At 34.4% G+C, this 23,766-nt stretch overlaps 1 long non-coding RNA gene across 1 annotated transcript in view; it reads left to right on the top strand.

Moving 5' to 3' along the window:
* The first annotated feature begins 18,819 nt into the window (after positions 1–18,819).
* Positions 18,820–23,766, top strand: part of LOC118002216 — a 60,193-nt gene continuing 55,246 nt past the window's right edge. The window contains exon 1 of the long non-coding RNA XR_004676988.1: positions 18,820–19,095. This is a non-coding gene — a long non-coding RNA (uncharacterized LOC118002216). The remainder of the gene's footprint in view (positions 19,096–23,766) is intronic.

Here is a 23,766-nt window from a genome sequence, read left to right as displayed (position 1 = left end):
AAACCTAAAGGAGTTTGTAACCACTAAACCAACACTGAGAGAAATATTAAAGAGAACTCTTTGAGTAGGAAAGAAAAACCAAAAGTGACAAAGATTAGAAAGGAACAGAGAAAATCTCCAGAAACAAAGACAAAACAAGTAATAAAATGGCACTAAATTCTTATTGATCAGTAATCACTCTGAATGTATGGACTAAATGCTCCAATCAAAAGGCATAGAGTGTCAGAATGGATTAAAAAGAAAAAAAAAAAACAAGATCCATGTTTATGATGCCTACAAAAGACTTATTTTAGACCTAAAGACACCTGTAGATTGAAAGTGAGAGGATGGAGAAATATTTACTGTGCAAAAAGATATCAAAAGCCAGAGTAGCAATACTTATATCAGACAAACTAGATTTTAAACCAAAGACTGTAACAAGAGATGAAGAAGGGTACTGAATCATAATAAAAGGGACTATCCAACAAGAAGATCTAACACTTGTAAATATGCCCCCAACTTGGGAGCACCCAGATATATAAAACAATTAATAACAAACATAAAGGAACTCATTGATAATAATACAATAGTAGTAAGGGACTTTAACACCCCACTTAAATTAATGGACAGATCATCTAAGCAGAAAATCAACAAGGGAAAGAATAACTTTGAATGATACAATGGACCAGATGGACTTAACAGGTATATTCAGAACATTTCTTCCTAAAACAGCAGAATACACATTCTTTTTAAGTACACATGGGACATTCTCCAGAATAGATCACATACTAGGTCATGAATCAGGTCTCAACAAATAAAAAAAGAGTGAGATGATACTATGCGTATTTTCTGACCACAATGCTATGAAACTTGAAGTCAATAACAAGAAAAAATTGGGGAATACCACAAATACATGGAGGTTAAAGAACATCCTATTAAAGAATGAATGGGTCAACCAGGAAATTAAAGAAGAAGTGAAAAAAAAAAAAATACATGGAAACAAATGAAAATGAAAACACGATGGTCCAAAACCTTTGAAACCTTGCAAAAACAGTCATAAGAGGGAAGTATATAGCAATACAGGCCTACCTCAAGAAGCAGGAAAAATCTCAAATATACAACCTAACCTTACACCTAATGGAGTGGGAATTAAAATAACAAATGAAATCTAAAGCCAATGGAAGAAGGGAAATAATAAAGGTTAGAGCAGAAATAAGTGGTATAGAAACAAACAAACAGATCAACGAAGATCAATGAAACCAGGAGTTGGTTCTTTGAAAGAATTAATAAGATTGATAAACTCCTAGCCAGACTTATCAAAAAGAAAAAAGAACCAAATAAATAAAATCACAAATGAGAAAAGAGAAATAACAACCAACACCACAGAAATGCCAACAATTATAAGAGAATATTATGAAAAATTATATGCCAACAAATTGGGCATTCTGGAAGAAATGGATAAATCCCTAGAAACATATAAACTACCAAAACTGACACAGGAAGAAATAGAAAACCTGAACAGACTGATAACTAGCAAAGAAATTGAATCAGTAATTAGAAATCTCCCAGCAAACAAAAGTCCAGGTCCAGGTAACTTCCCAGGGGAATTCTAACAAACATTTAAAGAAGTGTTAATACCTTATCTTCTCAAACTGTTCCAAAAAATAGAAATGGAAGGAAAACTTCCAAACTCATTTTATGATGCCAGCATTACTGTGATTCCAAAACCAAGGACCCTACTGAAAAGGAGAATTACAGACCAATACCCCTAATGAACATGGATGCAGAAATTCTCAACAAAATATTAGCAAATCGAATCCAACAGTATATTAAAAGAATCCTTTGCCACAATCAAGTGGGATTTATTCCTGGACTTCAGGGGTGGTTCAATATTTGCAAAGAAATCAACGTTATACACCACATTAATAAAAGAAAGGATAGGAACCATATGATCCTCTCAATAGATGCAAAAAAAGCATTTGACAAAGTATAGCATACATTCTTGATAAAAACTCTCAACAAAGTAGAGATAGAAGGAACATACCTCAACGTCATAAAGGCCATATGTGAAAGACCCACAGCTAATATCGTCCTCAATGGGGAAAAACTGAGAACTTTTCCTCTAAGGTCAGGAACAAGATAAGTATGTCCACTCTCACCACTGTTGTTCAACATAGTACTGGAAGTCCTACTCTCAGCAATCAGACAACAAAAAGAAATAAAAGGTATCCAAATCGTCAAGGAAGAAGTCAAACTTTCATTATTTACCTGATACTCTATGTAGAACACCCAAAAGACTCCACCAAAATATTGCTAGAACTGATAACATGAATTCAGTAAAGTCACAGGATACAAAATCAACATACAGAAATCTGTTGTATTTCTATACACCAATAATGAAGCAGCAGAAAGAGAAATCAAAGAGTCGATCCCATATACAATTGCACCAAAAACAATAAGATACCTAGGAATGAACCTAACCAAAGTGGTAAAAGATCTGTACTCTGAAAACTATAGAACACTTATGAAAGAAATTGAAAAGAACACAAACAAATGGAAAAACATCCCATGCTCATGGATTGGCAGGACAAATATTGTGAAAATGTTTATACTACCCAAAGCAATCTACACATTTAATGCAATCCCTATCAAAATACCACCAACATTTGGGTAGAACGAACAATCCTAAAACTTGTATGGAACAACAAAAGACTCTGAATAGCCAAAACAACCTTGAAAAAGCAAAGCAAAGCTGGAGGCATCACAATTCTGGGCTTTAAGTTATATTACAAAGCTGTAGTGATCAAGACAGTATGGTACTGGCACAGAAATAGACACATAGATCAATGGAACAGAATAGAGAACCCAGAAATAAACCCATAACCAGATGGTCAATTAATCTTAGACAATGGAGGCAAGATTATGCAATGGGAAAAAGACAGTCTCTTAAACAAATGGTGTTGGGAATACCGAACAGCAACCTGCAGAAGAATGAAACTGGACCATTTTCTTACACCATACACAAATATAAATTCAAAATGGATGAAAGACCTAAACATGAGACAGGAAATCATTAAGATTTTATTTTTAAGTAATCTCTACAACCAACATGGCATTCGAACTTACAAACCTGAGATCAAGAGCCACATGCTCCACAGACTAAGCCAGCCAGACACCCTTATCCTTTTTTCAATAACAACAAAAACAAAGCAAGAAGAGCAGAAAGCATTTCAAATAGAAATTCCAGAGGAAACAAAAAGCCATATAGTAAACTTGTGTTTAAAATTTGATATTGATGCTTGGAAAAATCTTTTGAGCTTTATGGTTTTGTGAAATAAAATTACATTTATTTCTTAAAATGTAACAATAATAAAAGATAAATCATGTTAATTTTTAATTTTCAAAACTTTTATAATAGGAAATTTATCATAAATTTTAGAAATATAAAATTCATGATGTGGTTAATATAGTTTGGGATATAGTGGAGAAATGATGTGAAAGAACAGTAATTTTTTCATCTCATGTTTAAAGAAATTAAGCCCTACTTAATAAATTAATAAATAAATAGTGTGTATCTGTGTACTTTTTAGTTACCAAAATAACTAAAACAATGGTCAAAACTAAGAAAAATTAGATAAGGGAAAATACAGCAGTAGATAGAGCAGTGTGAGTTAAAGAATAGGAAGTAGAGACTTAAGAATACTATTTAGTTTGAGGTATATTTCTTAAAAATGAATAAAACAAACATTGAAAAGCCATTACTGCCAAAGTCTTGGCCTGAAAATGGAAGCAGATTGGAAGGCTACTAGATTTTATTTTATAACGTCCCATGACAGTTACCCCTATGTGCATGTATTATTTTGAATTAAAATCTATCTCTATTGAGATTAGATGTATGAGGTATATGGATGGATGTGACAGTGAGTTTCCATGGCACAGTGGAAAGTGTGCTTGAGTACCTTGAAGACAGATGGATTTTAGTTGTGTCTCTGTCTTAATTAGCCATTGGATTCTGGATACATTTCTTTCTTTTTTTTTTAAGATTTTTATTTATTTATTGAGAGAGAGAGAATGACAGAGAGACAGCATGAGAGGGTGGACGGTCAGAGGGAGAAGCAGACTCCCTGCCGAGCAGGTAGCCCGATGCGGGACTCGATCCCGGGACTCCAGGATCATGACCTGAGCCGAAGGCAGTTGCTTAACCAACTGAGCCACCCAGGCGCCCAGGATTCTGGATACATTTCTTAATCTTTGTTTCTTACTTTCCTTTTATGAAAATATAATAACTACAGAATAGCTATATATTTTTTCCTTCTGATTTACAGTGTGATAGTCAATATCCACACATGTGCTTTAAAAAACAAATAGTGTAATCTAATCTAGCTGGTGATGTTTTACTGAAAGTTTCAGTCTATAATTTTTCTCTTCTCATTCTTATAGCTCTATTATATTCACAAATCTTGTGGTTTCAAGTAAAAGATTTGCTGCCTAAATAAATTACTGATTTAGTGTAAGAAAAGACATGAGTGGCATTGTATCTTATGCAGCATGTAAAGCTAGTACTGTTTAGGCTACTGACTAAATTAAATATATCCCAAGGCTGTTTTTAAGCCCTACTGTTGTTGTTTTTGATACTGATAGTATTAATAGGAAGGATGGCCATCACAAATAGTCACGTAATTGGTTTTACATAGAATCTTACCACCACTAGAATCTGAATAGTCAGTTTGATTTGATATATAACCAAAAATAACTTTGCATTTTTTTCTAGAATACAATTTAGGCCAAAAAAATCTATAACATAAAAAAAAAAACCAAACATATTAACTTCCACAATAAACTAGTCTTATAAACAACTGCAAAAATCATCATTTCTTATCCACTTTGTAATCACCTAGTAGTGTAAAAAAAAAATCACTAAAAATCATCCAATCCAGATTAGGTTTTGCCAGGGTATATAAAGCTAAAGAGAATTTTAATTATTAAAGTTGATGAACTTTTTTTTTTAAGATTTAATTTATTTGAGAGAAAGCAGAGAATAGAGCACAAGTGGGGGGGGGAGGTGCAGAGGGAGAGGGAGGGGCATAGGTAGAGGGAGAGGGAGGGGCAGAGGCAGAGAGAGAAGCAGGCTCCCCACCCTGAGCAGGGAGATCCTGACCCTGAGACCCTGAGATCATGACCTAAGCCAAAGGCAGATGCTTAACTGACTGAGACACTCAGATGCCCCTAAAATTGATGAACTTTGAAAAAGTTCTAGGCTCAAAGAGTGAAGGAGAAAAATCTTCATTTATAAAATATTACTACTACAACTACTAAAAATAGCAAATCAGATTAAAGGTCAAGAACAAAACACCTTGTTAGAAAAAGAGCAAACTACTTGGTTTGGATGCTGCATTATGGAGAAGAATGTTTGGGTTTATGCAGTACCCAAAGCTTACTGCTGAATAATCAAGTTCAATAAGATGGGCATACAGTAGTCCTCCCTTATTTTCAGGAATATATTGCAAGATCCCCAGTGGATGCCTGAAACTGCAGATATTACTCAACCCTATATATATATATATACTGTGTTTTTTCCTATGCATACATATCATAAAGTTTAATTTATAAATTAGGTCAGCAAGAGATTAACAGCAATAACTAATAATAAAATAGAATAGTTACAGTACACTGTGATAGGAGTTATGTGAATGTGGTCTTTCCCTCTCAAAATACCTTATTGTACTATACTCACCCTTCTTGTGATGATATGAGATGATAAGATGCCTATGTGATGAGATGAAGTGAGAGAAATGAGGTAGGCATTGTAGCACAGCATTTGGCTACTACTGACCTCTGACCACACATCAGAGGACCATCTGCTCCTAGACCGAGGTTGATCACAGGTAGCTGAAACCACAGAAAGCAAAACTGTGAATTAGAGGGGTTATTGCACATGATCCAGAAGTAGCAGGTTATTCCTGGGAGGACTAGATAACAGTGGCCATAAAGTTCTTTTTCTGTGAGAAGGGGAATTGTCCTTCCTCTACCTTCAAAGTAACGTGTCTGATATGCAGTAATACAAGCCATGCTGGATTGGCTTTATGATGATGGAGATGTTCATCCAGGTCATGGTAAATGCTGTGTTTATCTGAGCACCTTTTGCGTGGGCATTCCATGTAAATTCACTGCTGTAAAATCACGCAACCATCCAAATGTCCATATCAGATTTGTTGTCTCAGTTTCCACTTACAAGTTTTAAAGATGTTTAAAAATTAGGGTGATTCACAAGAGAATGGGAAAAGACAGAGTATTGAAATATTTATATGATTATTAAGAAATGGACTGGGTAAGGAGACATGGATGGGATTGAAATGCAGCACTATCAGAGGTGAGGTGGACTGACTGGAGACTTTCACCATTTAAGGGCCTAAACAAATCACCCTATTTAACCCAGTTTGGAGGAATTTTTAAAACTAAAGGCAAAAATGGAAATGAGAAACCTGACATCAAATCATCAGGGATAAATTAATGAGGAAGAGCATTGACAAAGGGACCAGGGTCCTTTGGTCCAACGCCTGCTGTATGCACATGTGTGGGTAAATGGCCAGGGGTAGAGAAGAAGAAATCTTTCTGAGGCTCCTTGACATCAGAACCCAAAAACTGGGTTCTTTAATGAAGTCCTAACAGGGCTACAGTTAGATTGAAAGGATATGTATGTGCAAACATTGATAAATTAAGGTGAAAGTTGGGATAAAAATTGCTTTAGAGAAGATAAGTGCCAGTATAAAAATTGTGGGGCAAGCTGAATTCACTTTAATGAGGAATGGTGATTCAGCAGAAAATGATTTGTTTACTAGAATGAGGAGATTTGAGGTAATTCTTTTCCAGGAGGAACACCTACCATTACTCAAATTTTCCTGAAGCCTAAATGCTATGTCCTTCCATGAAACACTTTCTGTTTACTTTCATTACTATTCTTTACCAATTTTCAGAAGGATGGAGTAACTCTTCTCATCATGAGCCTTATACGTTTCAAGAATTACAGTGGTATCTAGTGCCTTCTACCTTACTTTTTTTATATTAAGATCTTTCATCCTCCTCTCTTATTGCTTGAGCTTGCCTCCTCTACTTCCTCACCATCACACCACAGAGCCATTGAATGCCCTGATAGAATGCTGTTTCCGTCCCAGAAAAACCTGTTCACCTGACAAGTAAACACTCAAGTCGTTTTAGACAAATCTGTAGTATAAAATTGCCTCTCTTAGTTTCTTTGCATCACTTAATTCCATATTCCTTCACAGAAAAGCAGGTTTTCTTTTTTTTTAAAGATTTGTATTTATTTGAGAGAGAGAGTGCGCGCTTGAGTGGGGGGAGGGGCAGAGGGAGAGAATCTCAAGCAGACTCCATGCTGAGCATGGAACATGATGCGGGGCTTGATATGACAACCTTGAGATCAGGATCTGAGCCGAAACCAGGAGTCGGACGCTCAACTGACTGAGACACCCAGGTGCCCCCAGTTTTCATTCTTATGTCTGAATCTAATATTCCATGAGCATTCGTTTTCTATTATTACTGTAACAATTTTGGTGACTTAAAGCAACACAAATTTATTCACTTAGAGTTATGGAGGCCAGAAATCTGAAATTAGTTTGTGCTAAAATCAAGGTGTTTGCAGGGTTGGTTTCATCTGGAGGCTCTAGGGAAGAGTCCATTCCCTTGCCCCTTAAGGCTTCTGTAGACTGCCTGCATTTCTTGGCTCATGTCTGCTTCCTCATATCATTCTAACTTCTGTTATCACATTTGCTGCTTCTTCTTTTGCCCTCATTCTTTTGGCCTTCTTATAAGGACCCCTGTGAGAATATTTAGGGCCAACCCAGATAATATCCAGGGTAACTATCCAGGAAAGAAGATACTCTTAGAATTATCCAGGATAATTATCCAGGAAAATCTCCCCATGTCAAAGTCCTTAATTTAGTTACATTCACACATCTGTTGCTATATAAGATGACATTCACAGATTGTAGAGATTGTGAGGTGGATACATTAGGGGATAATTATTCAATAACTCATCATATCAATATCATAATTTAAATTTGTTAATATTAGTATTTTGAACTATTTAAATTTCTACTTTCTATTTTTTCCTTGCTATTTATAGGCGAAGTATACAGGTGTTCCATGAATCTCTTTATCTGTTTTATAACATGATTTTCAGTTTATGTGCAATCCACACATATCTGGTGTTTACTGCTGGTGGGGAAAAAGAGAATGGAAAACACTAAAACAGTGTCATCAGTCTTTCTTCTTTAGTAATGAGATGCAAGTGACTTCTGACTTCTTGGTTGATTATCTAATTGGAACGTTAAAACAAAAGTCGTCTTGAACTCTGGCCAACTTAGATCTTGAAGCTGCTGTTTATGTGACTCATTTCTTCCCCTGCCTCATTAATTTCCATCTTTTCAACCCATATTACATGAAATTTATCATCAAATTAACATTAATTACTTACCTCTCCCAAATACTCCCTTTATTATTCATCTAGGCATTTTCCTGTCACTCGTTTGACACTATGGTGAATTAACATTTTTAGAGTAGCAAGTATGTTAGAAATATCTAATTTTAGTAGTCAGAAGAAGTGTCCGGAAGGGCTGTTTACATGATTAAATCATTTTAATAAGTGGTAAAATTTTGAAACCCTCCTCTCCTAAATCAAGTAAGTAAAATCTTGATTCTGTATCACAGTAGGTATAAGATAATTTGTGGGACTCTTACCTGTGATATTTCCAGTTTTAGAAATAGTTGGTACTAATATGTTAATCTTAGCAATTAATTCTATGAAAAGACCCTGGTGCCATAGAAATGGCGTGGGTTTTAGAACCAGATACACAAAGGGATTGTCTACATCTACCACTCACTTTTTGGGTGACTTGGCAAGATTCCTACAGTCTTTGTACCTCAGTTTTCTTTTCTGTAAAATGGAGTTAACAAATACTATCAAATGTTATGAAGTAGTTTTAAAGGGTTGAAGACATAATGGATGGAACCACTCTGTCACAACTTAGACATTCAAAATAAGTTCATTTCTGCCAGATTCATTATCATTATAAAATTTATAATTTGGTAATGAATATTGTTTTTCTTAGACCAAACAGGCCTGGTGGATTGTAGAAGGGAGAGGAAATGTTCCAAAATCTTGTTGGTAAATAACAATACCTTTACTGATTACAATAGGTTTCCTTGATTTCATCATAAGAATATGTTAGTTAGCTATATTATGGCTTTGAAAATGTCTTTTATGCACTATAGTTATTCTTTTTTTTTTTAAGATTTTATTTATTTATTTGACAGAGACATAGCGAGAGAGGGAGCACAAGCAGGGGGAGGTGGAGAGGGAGAAGCAGGCTTCCCACAGAGCAGAGAGCCCGATGTGGGGCTCGATACCATGACCCTGGGATCATGACCTGAGCCAAAGGCAGATGCTTAACGACTGAGCCACCCAGGCACTTGCATAGTTATTCTTTTATCTGATTTTCTGCTATTACTGTTTGGAAAAAATTTACTAATTACACTGAATTGAATTTTCTTAAATCATTGGTTCATAAGTATTATATGGCCATAAAGAAATATTTCTGTTTACTTAATGATATCTGATGACCACTTTTACAGAAGCTTAATTATTTAAACACAAAAATTATGGAAGTGTATTTAAAATAGTAAAATAACTTTATTTTTTATTATTATTATTATTTTTAAAGATTTTATTTATTTATTTGAGAGAGAGAATGAGATAGAGAAAGCATGAGAGGGGGGAGGGTCAGAGGGAGAAGCAGACCCCCCGCTGAGCGGGGAACCCGATGCGGGACTCGATCCCGGGACTCCAGGATCATGACCTGAGCCGAAGGCAGTCGCTTAACCAACTGAGCCACCCAGGCGCCCGTAAAATAACTTTATTAAATATAAGCTTTTTCTACATATTTTAGCCATAGTATTATTAAAATTAAAAATGTCAAAGAATCTGCGTAGGTGGAATGTGTTAAAAAATTAAATTTTAATCTAAAGTCACTATTAAAAAAGACAAATATTGAAAAAATAATGTAGAAAATGCTATATTTATATTTATACTCAAGTAAATTCTATTTTATTTTAATATTTTTAAAAAGCAATAAATCAAATTAATTGGTCTGGCATACAGTGTAGAAGAAGAAAGGTCGAGGAAGTTAGTCAATTTACATTCTCATCCCTACCACTCCCTATCTAGGACCTTCATGGTATTTGAATTCATTTTCTTAGACAATTAATACTCATAAATGAGACTACTATGATCCTTTTACCATAACATATATTACTGATTTTACTGTGGTTTATAAAATAATTACTAGTTCATGCTGCATTTTTCTCTTAGACTATATGATCTCTAGATGATATTGTTTTTGTGCATACTTTCTTTCTCTAAAACTCCTAGAACAATTCTCAGAGTAAAGTATTCACATTCACATGATATTAAGTTGATTTCTGTTATTTTAATTCTTAATCTCAAATTTGGTAGGTTTTATCCTCTGTATGATAAAATTAGACACTTTAAAAAATAACATTTCTGATTATATTCTTGTCCAAAAAGTCATCATATAGAAAAATAATACAGTGGGTTGGATCCCTAAGTTGACAATAAGTCTTACACAGAGCTTGCAACAGAAGTGGTATTCTGACTTGCAGTAAAAGAAAAGCACTTTTAGACTTCTAGCTGTCATTGCTTCCATTTAAATGTTTTGAACATTTTTTCATTATTAAGGGCAAAATGATAGTTAATTCTTAGCATTTGGGGTTGCTTACGTTTAGCCAGCTATTGTGATAGGTCTTTATATTTTCTCTTTTACTTTGAAAAACCACACCATGAGGTATGAATTAATAATATCCCATTGTATAGAGGGAGACTTTTTTCTTGTAATGGCCGTATGAATGGCTTAAAGCAAAGAGCCTGGACAATGTTACACATTTGAAAATCATTCTACTATAGTAGTGGTACTCAAAATGTGGTTTCTGGAACTCTAAGGGAAGCTTGATGTCTAAACTAGTTTCCTAGTAATTCTCAGACATTATTTGCCTTTTTTACTGTGTTGAAATTACACTGATAATAAAACACTGCATCAAAAACTAATGATGTACTGTATGGTGACTAACATAACATAAATAAAATTAGAAAAAAAAGAAAAGGCAAAGGTGGGTACTACTGCTGGTTCCTTACCACGAATGAAGGCAGTGACAACAAACCGTGCAAGTATTATTGTATCCTTTACCACCATGCACTTGTAGTAAAATAAAACAAACAAGAAAGAAACAAAAGCAAAAAGCCAGTTTGACTTTACAATATCCTTGATGAAGTTATAAAATTGATCACTTTTATTAAATTTCAACCTGTGAGTATATGTCATTTTAATATTCTCTGTAATAAAATGAGAAGTCCACATAAAGAACCTTTGGAGCATATTGAACAATGATGCAAGAAAAACACTTGCATAAATATGCAACTCCTAAGTTGCTCTAGCTACTTCTTTTCATGCCACACAATTTTTACTTGAAAGAATGATTAAGAGACAAACTATAACCATTAAGATTTGGATATTTTGCAGACATTTTCCTGAAAATAAGTGAACTATATCTATCCCTTCAAGGAAAACAAAGGAGATTATTTGTTGCCAATAATTAAAGTTAAGCTTCTAAGCAAAAAAATAAACATTTGACAAACTTAACCACTTTCATGAGCTTGAGAGCTCTCTAATACTTAAAATGTTTCTGATTACATCAGTGGCTATATTATCAAATTTGATCTTCCAATATTGTATAATGAAATTTTTCAACTTCTGGAAGATCTCTATAATGTAGTGAACTAATACATTTCAAATGAGCAGAGCATTATATTACAACCTATGCGTGGGAAAATGATTCATTCAAAGTGCAAGATAGATCAATAGATTTTAACATAACAAAGTAGGAAAAGTTCATTGATATGGCTTCAGATTCCATACTGAAATTAATCCTTAAAAGTTACTTGTAGAGTTTTGATGTGCCATCAATGAAGAATATCCATAGTTATTTAGAGAAACTAATAAAATACCTCTTCCCTTTCTGAGTGAGATTGGGTATTCTTCATATACTTCGGAAGAAAATAAAATTTTAAGCCAGCTTCAATGAAGAAACCTTTATGATAATTTGGCAGTCTTCTATTTAGCCAAATACTTAAGAGACTTGCAAAATTATAAACAATGCCGTTCTTCTCACCATTTTTGGTTTTGTTTTTATTTTTTTAAGATGTATTTATTTATTTATTTGAGAAAGAGAGAGTGCATGCAGGTGCATGTGTGCACATGAAGGGAGGGGCAGAGGGAGAGAATCTTCAAGCAGACACCTCACTGAGCACAGAGCGCCAGGCGAGACTCCATCTCAGGACCCAAGAGATCACGACCTGTGCTGAAACCAAGAGCCAGACACTCAACCGACTGAGCCAGGCACCCCATCACCATTTTTGGTTTTGAAGAATATTGTTTTTTTTCCATAAGTAGTGATATTTATGTAAACATGGAAGGGGTTATTATATATAGCTTTAAATTAATGAATACATGTATTTTAACTTCTCAGTTTTAATTTTATGTACATGTAATTTATTTCCACAAAAAACTTTGGAGTACAAAGCACCTATAGGTTTAGAAAGGTAGATAATTGTTATACTACATAGCAAGAGAAAAATTTATAGAGATTCAAGTAAAGAGGCACAGAAAGAAGTCCAGAGGTGAACAGTGGGGTTCAGTTAGTGACATTGGTAACAAAAAGATGGGGACAGATTCAGTGGTATTTAAATATAGACAAAACAGGAATTGTTCATCGATTCATTATGAAACATGAAAGAAAGGAAGATTCAGGAATGATCCAGAGTTATCTAGCATGAATGACGATTCAATGGATAGTGACACCATTTACTAAAATAGGAGCAAAAATAGGCTCTGTGAGTTGGGGGAAGGAGGAGAGTAATCTAGTGCAGTGAAGAATTATGAGTTCAAATTCAAAAGTAGTGAATCCCTTCTTTGGTTGGATCCTATTCTTTATTGCCTTTTCATGAACTATCACTCAGTAATTTGTCACAATTTAAAACTATTCCTGCTCTCCTGCTGGAGACTTTACAACAAAAGTTTAGGTAAAACCAACCTCTTTCAGAATCTTATACTTTTTATGAATCCCTTATTCTTGAAACTCATTCACCCCTTGGTTCCAGGAATCTGCTCCCTCTTGGGATTTTTTGTCCTCTTACCCTTGCAATCTTATCCTTCTCTACCTATGTATCAATTATTGGTTATTTTCAAGACTTTAATTTTGTGCTTGACCTGGAAATGCATTTAGCTGCATCTTCAAGGTATGTAGAAATGAGGTCAGCAGATAGCTTTTAGCTTTCAGCTCCTTTAGTGTCTGCCTCAGATGAAGAAAGCCACCTGTCCAGAGGGCACACTATTCCCAACACAGCTATTTCTGATGACTGAACAAGGCAAGAGGTATAAATGCCCAGCCATTTCAGTTCAATGCTAATAAGCAGTTCTTTTTTTTTTTTTAATTTTTTTTTTCTTAAGATTTTATTTATTTGCAAGAGAGACGATGAGAGACAGAGAGCATGAGAGAGAGGAGGGTCAGAGGGAGAAGCAGACTCCCTGCTGAGCAGGGAGCCCGATGTGGGACTCGATCCCGGGACTCCAGGATCATGACCTGAGCCGAAGGCAGTCGCTTAACCAACTGAGCCACCCAGGCGCCCCTGATAAGCAGTTCTCACAGAAAAAAATCCCTGCCAGGTTGCCTCTGGCTTTGTTGGGAATACATTGAATTTCAACTTCTCCCTCCACTCAACCCTATTCCCCCCACATTTTTTCACAGATATTGAGCTCACAAACTGCATCTCAACATCTGCTTCCAGAGAATAAAACCTGCAGAAGTTGATATTGGGATTGGTCCTAGGAGTAGGTTATAAGATGAGGTTTTATAGCTAGGGGATACATGACCCAGTTGGCACTGAGAATCTCATCACCAACATTTTCTGGCACAAGATGGAAGTCCAGTTGTAAAACATTTATTGCTGGTGAATTGGGACAGTAGCAGTTGAATGGAAGATAGAGCAAGTATGATATGTCTTTCATTTCAAACTTATTATGTGAAATGGTACCTGAAAGAACAATGGGATTGGATGCTTTTTGCTAAACTACACTAAACTACACTAACTCAATAGAAAATAATATATTACTAAGGAAAATTAGTAAGTGATTGAAAACCAAGAGGAAAGGCCAAAGGGTTTCTTTGTAAGATAAATGAAACCTTCCTCTCCTTCAGTAGAGAAGCAAAGAAATCTGAGAACCAAGGTAAAGGCATAATAATGGTTGAGTGGCTTAACTTTATAGAACAATGTCTCCAACCAAAGCTAGTCTACCATTCCAAAGTCAGGGCTCTAGTTGGGAAAACCTGGGGTTTTGATAGGTGCAATGGGATATCTAGTTAGATGTCTCCAAAGATTTTGACCACACAGCCTCCTCTGACACTTCTGAGCCTGTAGAAGTGACCCACCCCTTCCTACAAGAACTAGAACTCCCAAATTATTGGGAAAAAATGCAGAGGCATTTCCCTAGAAATCAAAAGTGCTCTTCTTAGGCTACTTCTTATCCATTAGATCTATAATGAGGGTTAATTCACAGTATAACATAGAGAGGACATGGAAGGCCTGATATAAGGGAGGAAAGAATAAACTCCAAAGGAGCTAGGAAACCTAGATATCATATACCAGCAGGGGTAGGGGGAATACATGTGTGAGTGGGTTCCTGGTCTGTGACACCAGGTTAGAAAATTCAGAGGGGAAGAGTTGATTGACCTGAAGCACTCTCCCAAGATACAGGATTTTACCTCCTGGGAAGGACCCCAGGAAATGGTGTGACTTCACTACTAGGATGACTCCCTGAGGAAAATAAAACATGATAACCAATTTTGATTAAAGTTAAAATGTCAAAGCTGTAATAAGAAATGTTGGAGGAAGGGAATAAAAGGGTCAAGGAATTAGATATGCTAGATTGGATATACTATCTGTAGCTGGAGGAGACAGTAAAAATCATTTTTCACCAGAAAGCTCAGAGGTCATACTATTCTTAAAATCTTAAGGTTTTCACTGGAAAGAGGAATACTTTTACTACTAAAAAGATCATGAGTTTCTCTCCTCCCTAGGCAAGGGCTAATGGTATTGAAAACTTATTGCAGAACTTGGCTGGAAAACATTAAAAATTGTGATAAAACCCTGAAACAATAGAATCATGTGGTGGTGATTAAGCACCAGAAGGCAAGTGGATACAATTGTCATAGTGAGTGTCAAAGTGCCTTCCAAGGGGGTCTCACCACATGGACACGCTTAATAAAGCATAAGCACATTAGGGAGAAAATAAATTGATACCCAAAGAGAATTTTAAATTTATGTTGGAATCTGTGGACATCTTGAATATCAAAATAAAATAGGGGACCTAGTTCTATAATATAGTTATCCAAAATATGTTTATTGGTTTTATGATTGACACTTGTATGACAGTTTGTATGTTTGGGATATTAGGTAGAAAAGAGTTGTCTATGTTTGCCATTACAGTGGAGAATGAGCAGGGACAGGAAGGGCATTTAGGACGCATAACAGTAAGTGAAGATATGAGGAGAAATGAGCTTCAAGTAGGGCTGGCAAGGGAATGAAAAAAAGTGGAATGGAAATATTCAAAGACTTTATAAAGGAAAAATAATAATTGGCCACTCCACAGTTTGAAAGTAGGAATGCTGGAGAAATGAGGAGTAATGGGAAATCAAATATGAAGTTAGTTATTTCAAATTAAACTAAATGGGATAATGAAACCTGAGTAAAAATTATTTTATTCACTCAACACATATTTATTGCGTGATTTTTCTGTGCCATTCACTATGCTAAAATGTCAATATTGAAATTACACTCCTTAGTGATGAAATGAGAAGTAAAAAGAAGAACAAATGTTAAGGAAGAAGAACACCTATGCCCTTCTTTGAGCAGTTAAAAAATTACTTTTTTTAGGTGTGAAAGGGTAACAGGTTGGGGGTTTTTTTGTTTTTTTTTTTTTGTTTTTTTAGTAGTGGTACACAGAAGACTAAATTATTATGGATTAAAATATTGAAAACATTTCAAATAACAAAAATCAAACAGAAAACCCCCTGCCCACACCTCCCTGCTTCAAGTAGTATATATGTTGAAATGTCATCCTAGGGCACCTGGGTGGCTCAGTCGTTAAGCATCTGCCTTCAGGTCAGGTCATGATCTCAGGGTCCTGGGATCGAGCCCCACATCGGGCTCCCTGCTCCGCAAGAAGCCTGCTTCTCCCTCTCCCACTCCCCCTGCTTGTGTTCCCTCTCTCGCTGTGTCTCTCTCTGTCAAATAAATAAATAAAATCTTAAAAAAAAAATGTCGTCCTAGTTTTAGGTAATACTACTTACTTCACTGCTTTATTAAATAATGCACTGTATTGTTTTTTATATGTTCCATTTGAATTCATTTTTACATTCCAATGAGATTTATTTTCCATAAAGCGTTGAGGTAAATTTTTTTTTGTGGGGGGAGGGTTGAGGTGTATTTTATAGTTTATATCTAACTCATAATTTTCTATGAAAGGGCCTACTTGATGTACACATTTAATACACATAGAATAATAATGACCTTGTTACAAGTTAATGTAAGGACTCTTGTTGAAGTCAATATATAAAAAGAAATTATACTAAACTTAGAAAACAATTACCAATGTGGTGCAAAATTGTGGCTCCTTAAAATTAAATATATAATTTTCAAATTAATGAATACATAATGTTTACAATATTGTATATTATAATAATTTTATATATAACAGTGGGCGTATAGCATAATATAATAGAAAGTTTAATGAAAGGTGTCACAGGACATAGATGCAATTGTGAGTGCCCTTTATATCTAATAAAATAAAGTATAACTATAATTGTAGGAGAGGTAAGGCATATGATGTGGGTTTGTAAACTCTCTATTGAATATTAAATCAAATAGAACAGCAATAAAATATCAGACTGAGTCATGCTGAGTATAACAAGGAAGCAGAAAAAGAAGAACATGTAATTACATTTCACAGCTGCAGAGTATACCATCCCTGTAGTGTCCCAGCAATATTTCCTATAAGTGAAATCAAAGATTAAGGACACATTAGGTATTGGCTTTGTAGACAATACAAGTATCACATAGTTCTGGGTCAGTGACTATACTAAAATATTTGTACATCATTATTTAAATTGGATTTCAGCAAATTGTACTGAGCATAACTTTAGGTTTTGAAATACTTTCTCAAGTCTAGAAATTTTTGGTAGAAATATTTTTCATTTGTAACATATGGTACTCATCAAAAATGTTTTGAGGACGTCAGAAATGTCATATAAAGCTTAAAAAAGGAATAACTTTGTTTTACTTGAATTATAGATTCAACTAAACTCAATTAGACATTTTATTTAACTATTAGTTTCTATTAAAGACTTAAATATTGATGACTTAAATGAAAAAGGGATTTAATTGCCTGGCACGAAATCCTATTTCATTGAATATGATTTCTTAGGTCATACCATCACAGAATTTAGAACTGAAAGTAGCTTCCACTTTTTTTTTAAGATTTTATTTATTTATTTGACAGAGAGAGCACAAGCAGGGGGAGCAGTAGAAGGAGAGGGAGAAGCAGGCTCCCCGCTGAGCAGAGAGCCTGACGTGGGGCTCGATCCCAGGACCCTAGGATCATGACCTGAGCCAAAGGCAGATGCTTAACTGACTGAGCCACCCAGGCTTCCCAATAGCTTCCACTTTATTTATAGTTCTTCATTGTATAGTTAGGAAAACAGAATCTCAAATAAAATAGATTGTGTAACTTTGCAGAGTTATCTCAAACCAAATCTCCCAATCCTTAGGCCAGTCACTGTATTTCTGAACTCTTTAAAGGTTTTCCAGCATCATTGAGCAATGAACTTATGTCTCTTTAAAAAATTATGTTGATCAGGGGTGTCTGGGTGACACAGTTCGTTGGGCATCCAACTCTCAGTTTCAGCTCAGGTTGTGATCTCAGTGTTGTGAGATTGAACCCCCGAAAGAGCTCCATGCTCAGCATGGAGTCTGCTTGTGACCCTCTCTCCCTCTGCTTTTGCCCCTCCCCACTGTGCTCTCTCTCTCTCTAAAATAAATAAATAAATTAAAAAAAAATTATGTTGATCAAATTTCCCTTTACATATGATCTAAGTGTAGAAAACATGTATTTTGATTCCTGTTTTAAACTATTTAGATGAAACTTAATGGATTAAATAATTTATAGTTAATATACATGCATAATAGAATCATTATAAAATCTTATAAATTTAAGGTCTATTTTGTGCAAAATATTGCATATACATTTTTAATTTTTTCAGTACGATATAGGAAATGTTATATGATGCCAGTCTTCATCTGGCAGGTATAGAAAATAAAGCCCAGAGCACTATAGGACTTTATCACATCAAAAAGCTACTAAATAACAGCAGTATCTTTTTTCAAACTTATTTTTTCATTTAATTTTTAACATTTTATGTTTAAGCTATACCAAACAATTATTTCTATATTCCTTAACAGTCATTAATCAAGTGCTTACTATTGTGAAAATATTGCCCTAGATTTGAGATACAGGAAGGATGCTCATATTCAAAGACACTGAGGTCTAACTCTATTCTATAAACTTGGTCTCTGGGTCATTTGTACCAGAACTACCTTGCTTGCAAAAAAGTGGAGACTCTGGCTCCAAGAATCAGGATCTCAGAAAGCAAGTTCATGGGATTTATCTTTCTACTTTAAACCTCAGATAACTTAATGCATATTACAGTTTAAGAAACATTGACAGTACTAGAAAATGGATGAAGGTGCATGCTGTGTGAATACCAAAATGGTGAATTTGCTTTTTTACATTAGATGGAAATGAAACATCTTTGCAGCAACTCTGAACTACAGATATGGGTATTTTTCTCGTGTTTCCATATGAAGAAATGATCTCGGAAATCCAGATGATATCTCCCAAAGTGATACAATTTCTGGTGAGTCAGGATTTGGTCTTAACTTTTCAGTTGAATCCTCGTAAACTTTATCTATTATGACACAATCATTTTTGAAAATCCAAACGGATGTAGGTCCTTCAATTGCCTATGTCAATATTTTCACTGGAAAATGTGCAAGAAGTAAAATAACCATGCACTTTTTTTTTTCTCTGTTGATTTTTCAGACCTTAGTCTGAAACGTTAGTATAAACTGAAATTCATGAGAATTTAGTCATAAAGGATTCTTAATTACAAAGCTGAGGCAGGGACCCCTGGGTGGCTCAGTAAAGGTTAAGCATCTGCCTTCAGCTCAGGTCATGATCCCAGGGTCCTGGGATCAAGCCCTCACTGGGCTCCCTGCTCAGTGGGGACTCTACTTCTCCCTCTCCTTCGGCCATCCCCCAAACCCCCTGGCTCATGCTCTCTCTTTCTTTCTCTCTCTCAAATAAATAAATAAAACCTAAAAATAAAACAAAACAAAAAAAAGCTGGGGCAGGATATGAGTGAACTTGCATTTTTTTCATATAGGCTTTCTAGTTTTGAAGGTTATAAAGAAGCTGCTAATTATTTAAAAAGATCCCTTTCCCCTACTTCTGGGCATTAGCGAGACCACATTTTCTAACCTTTCTCATTACTGGTATGACCTTGAAACTGAGTTCTAACCATGAAATAGGAAAAAGAAGGGGGATATTTGCCACTTGCTGGCCGGTGTTCTGAAAACTTCCCCCTTTGCTTTTCCATACTCTTTTCCTCCTCTGTTTGACAAAGATGGAAACCCACAGAATTAAAGTGTAAAGTATTTACTAAAGTAAGCCTAGGTTGCCACCAACCATTTTCCTATTCTGTAAACTTAAAAAAAAAATCCTGTGTGTTCAAACCTTTACAACTGTAGTGATTTATCTATGTATTAATTCAGCCTAGCTACAGTAATACAAAGAAGAAAACTAAGTTAATGTTTGGTGAAGACACTTAAATTTGACCATGAGTTTTAGTGGCAAGAAAATGAGTGAGAAATAATAAAAGCACATTTACAAGTTTTAGGCAAAAACTATAATTTTATTATCCTGAATCACATGGTCTATTTATGCATGAATGGCCAATATATCAAATGATATTAGACAGCACCTCTTATTAGATCCAAGTTTTCTCTTGCCAAATTGCTTGGGTTTTTCACAATGATGGGTATTATAATATTTTGTGAAATTAGTCTTCCTGTTTATAACTACTTCACTAAATCTCAAAGAATGATATAGCCTGACACGAATGTTTGCTAAAGCTGAAGTGTGATATAGAGATTTCAGATGTCTGAACATTCTTTTCAAATACCCCTTGAGTCCCCTGACAAAAGGATATTTTGATTTTTGTGTGTTACCTTTTCAAAACAGATTCATCTTTTCCCTTGGCATCTGTGGTAGTTAATAATTCATCCTGGTTCCCATCTGCAGGGATGATAGCCTTGGTGCCCTTCTTTAGTATTTCAGAAATAACCTTTCTGGAGAATCACATTACAGTTCTTGTGATGATACTTATCTACTGAACAGATAAAATGTGAACTTAAAGAGCAAAGACAGCTTTAGCTTTTCAAAAAATGAGGTTCAGTCTAATTAAAAAAAAAACAAAAAACAGTTCATCTTACCTTAACTAACCATTTTCCTTAACCAGTTTATATAAGTAAACATATAACTTCATTTTTTGAGGAACATTAGTCATCTGCAATTTGGTGATGAAAACACCAATGGGGAAATTATTGCCACAAATCAGAAACCACCAGAGGACTGGAAAAAAAGGTCATGTATGTTTAAGGGGGAAAAGGATGTTTTAAAATTATTTTAAGAATATGTATAGGGCTAAGTATTCATATACTAAAATAGTATGTAGATATTAATAATTATGTTTTAAAAGAACTTTCACTGCTATTGAAAAGGGCTCAAGGTATAGTGGTGAAAAAATTAGGGTTTAAAAGTGTGAACTTACTATTTAAAAAAAGAGAGAAAAAGAATAAATACAAAAAAAAAGGAATGATGAGAAACACAGTAGTCATTATCTATTTGAGGGGTTAAGTGTAGTCTTTGTTTCTTCCAGGTAATCTTTATTTTCTTATGTTTTATGTGTTAAGAATCTATTAATTTTTATTATGAGTAAAATGTTTGAAGCAAACACCTACTTTTCTTTTTTTTTTTTTTACTAACAATGTATTTTATTGTTTGACCAAGCTCTCTTAGAGTAAGCTAGTTATTACACAATATAAAAACAATAGCCTCCTATTCAAAATTATTCTTGATTTAGCAAGTTATATTTTTGTAAAGAAATTAAATATCACATTCAAATGCATTTTATATCTATTTTCCCACTTTTGTACCCTTTCTTACTAAGGCAACGATTCATTCAGTCTCAGTTTTGTCACTATCCATGAAAAACTGGCAGACTACAAATAAGCATTACAAGCTGAATTCACAGAAAATATTTTTTTTTTTTAGATTTTATTTATTTATTTATATGAGAGAGAGAGAGAGAGAGAGAGAGAGAGAGAAACAGCATGAGAGGGGATAGGGTCAGAGGGAGAAGCAGGCTCTCCGCCGAGCCGGGAGCCCGATGTGGGACTCGATCCCAGGACTCCAGGATCATGACCTGAGCCGAAGGCAGTCGCTTAACCAACTGAGCCACCCAGGCGCCCCACAGAAAATATTTTAAATGGCCAATTCTGAAGGGAAAACCAGAATTTGTTTTGGACACACGTTCTCATTTTTTTAAGAATTACTTCACCGTCCTATTTTCCCATGTGTTTCTATACCCACCTCTTCTTGGAAATTACAGGCAGTAAATGGATAGAAGGCAGGAAATGCAAACTTCAGAGATTTTTTTTTTTCTTTTGAAGGACTGCATTTCCAAGGAATAAGATGGATGACTACCACTGTACCTCTTTGGTCATCAAAGGAATAGGAGGAATAACAGATTCTCAGTATACTTATCAACCTCATCTGACACTAATAATGTCAGAGTGAAGAATTTAAATGAAAGGTTCAAATTAAAAGAAAAAAAAAGACATCTTTAGAGATAATCCTCTGATATTTCTAGCATTTCATGTGGTTTTTACAATAAACCAGAATAAAAAGAATCCAATGGAGAACTGACACATATTTAAACTAGAAATTAAACAAACAGGTATTTTAAGTATCAAACCCATTTTTCAATTTAGGTTTCATTTCTTTTCAGAACTTTTACCTCATATTTTTATAACTTGAATTTAAAAAGAATGACCTCTTTTATATTTCCCCTTAAGGACACCTACTTTTCATGTTAATTTTTTCTGAAAATAACTTGTGTCTTCTTTTTAACTATCATACAGGAATTTTTTCTATTGTTAAAATTATTTTAGAAAAAAAAATGCAGTATTTATTCAAAGCCTGAATTAATAACTTTTGATCCTGCAAATAAATTTTAGTTAACCAAATACTTTACTCCAAAATCTTCAATACACTAAATTATCTGATTTTTTTTTCATCTTTTAAAGTTGTATAAATCTAATGTGGAAAGAGTCATGTGATCCTTTAAATATGTAATTGATTTTAGTCAATCTTTACAAAATCTTTTAAAATATTAATTGAACTTTGGTATTCTTTACCTTGGAAATTAAAATCTTAAAAAAAAGGCATTTGACATTGCCAAACTCATGCTATTCTCAGCATTAATAATCTAATTTACTAATATCTTTATAATCATGAATTCTTACAAACTTCATACTTTTTAGTAAGTTCACCTTGTTTCTATTAAAGCCACATTAAGCTTCTAATGATTGGCATTACAATCATTCCAAAGTCATAGGATTCTTGATTACTTTTTGTCAAAGTTCAGTTATTAAGGTAAATCACATTAGTTGCTCAATTCCTGGTTTCATCTTTATTTAAAGGTGCCATAATTGTAATATCTCTCATGTATAGTATAAAAAATGAGAAGACTGATGTAAAGAGAATACATACATTAGAATACAACTGCCCAAGGTTTCATATGGTGCTTTTCAAACCTAAGTTACCAGAGGGCTCTCTACCACAACATGCGTTGGTTAACAGAATCTTGATTTAAAATAAATATAAAAACTTATAAATATATTATATGATTTTAAATGAAAAAATCTACTATCATTATTTAATTAATCTTCACAGTTTTATCAATAGGTACTATTTATATTAATGAACATTTGACAAAACTGAATAGTCTTTTCAAAATTATAAGAAACCTATAGGTTTATAGATCACTTTTAACTGACTAATTTATTTGAAAGTTATTTAGTGGGGTCTAAATATATATCTAAATTTAGATAACATTTTAGATTATTTTTGCCATGAATATGTTTATCTTAACTAAGAGTAAGTCCACAGGAGGTAAACGTCCTTTCTGCTCTGAAATAAGTAAAGGTATATATTGAAGTCACCAGAGCAAATATTTCATGTTAGGTAACTACTAGAAGTTTCTGTAGGCCAAGGCCAAACAGTTCACAATGGCAAAGTGCTGCCACTGTTTCTAACTCAGTCTAGATTGAAAAGAAAGTGATGAAAAGCAGGAGTTTTTGATTCAGTGAATATATTCATAATAGATGGTTAGCTTTTTCTTACTACACATTTTTCTTTATCAAGTTTTCTTTCTTATTCATTGTACTGTTTACTTGACCTGACT

Source organism: Mirounga leonina, unplaced genomic scaffold (genome assembly GCF_011800145.1).
Source record: "Mirounga leonina isolate KUSES-001 unplaced genomic scaffold, KU_Mleo_1.0 Mir_82, whole genome shotgun sequence".
Taxonomy (NCBI): domain Eukaryota; kingdom Metazoa; phylum Chordata; class Mammalia; order Carnivora; family Phocidae; genus Mirounga; species Mirounga leonina.
Note: the sequence above shows the minus strand (reverse complement) of the source record. Positions and strands in the feature narration are given on the sequence as shown.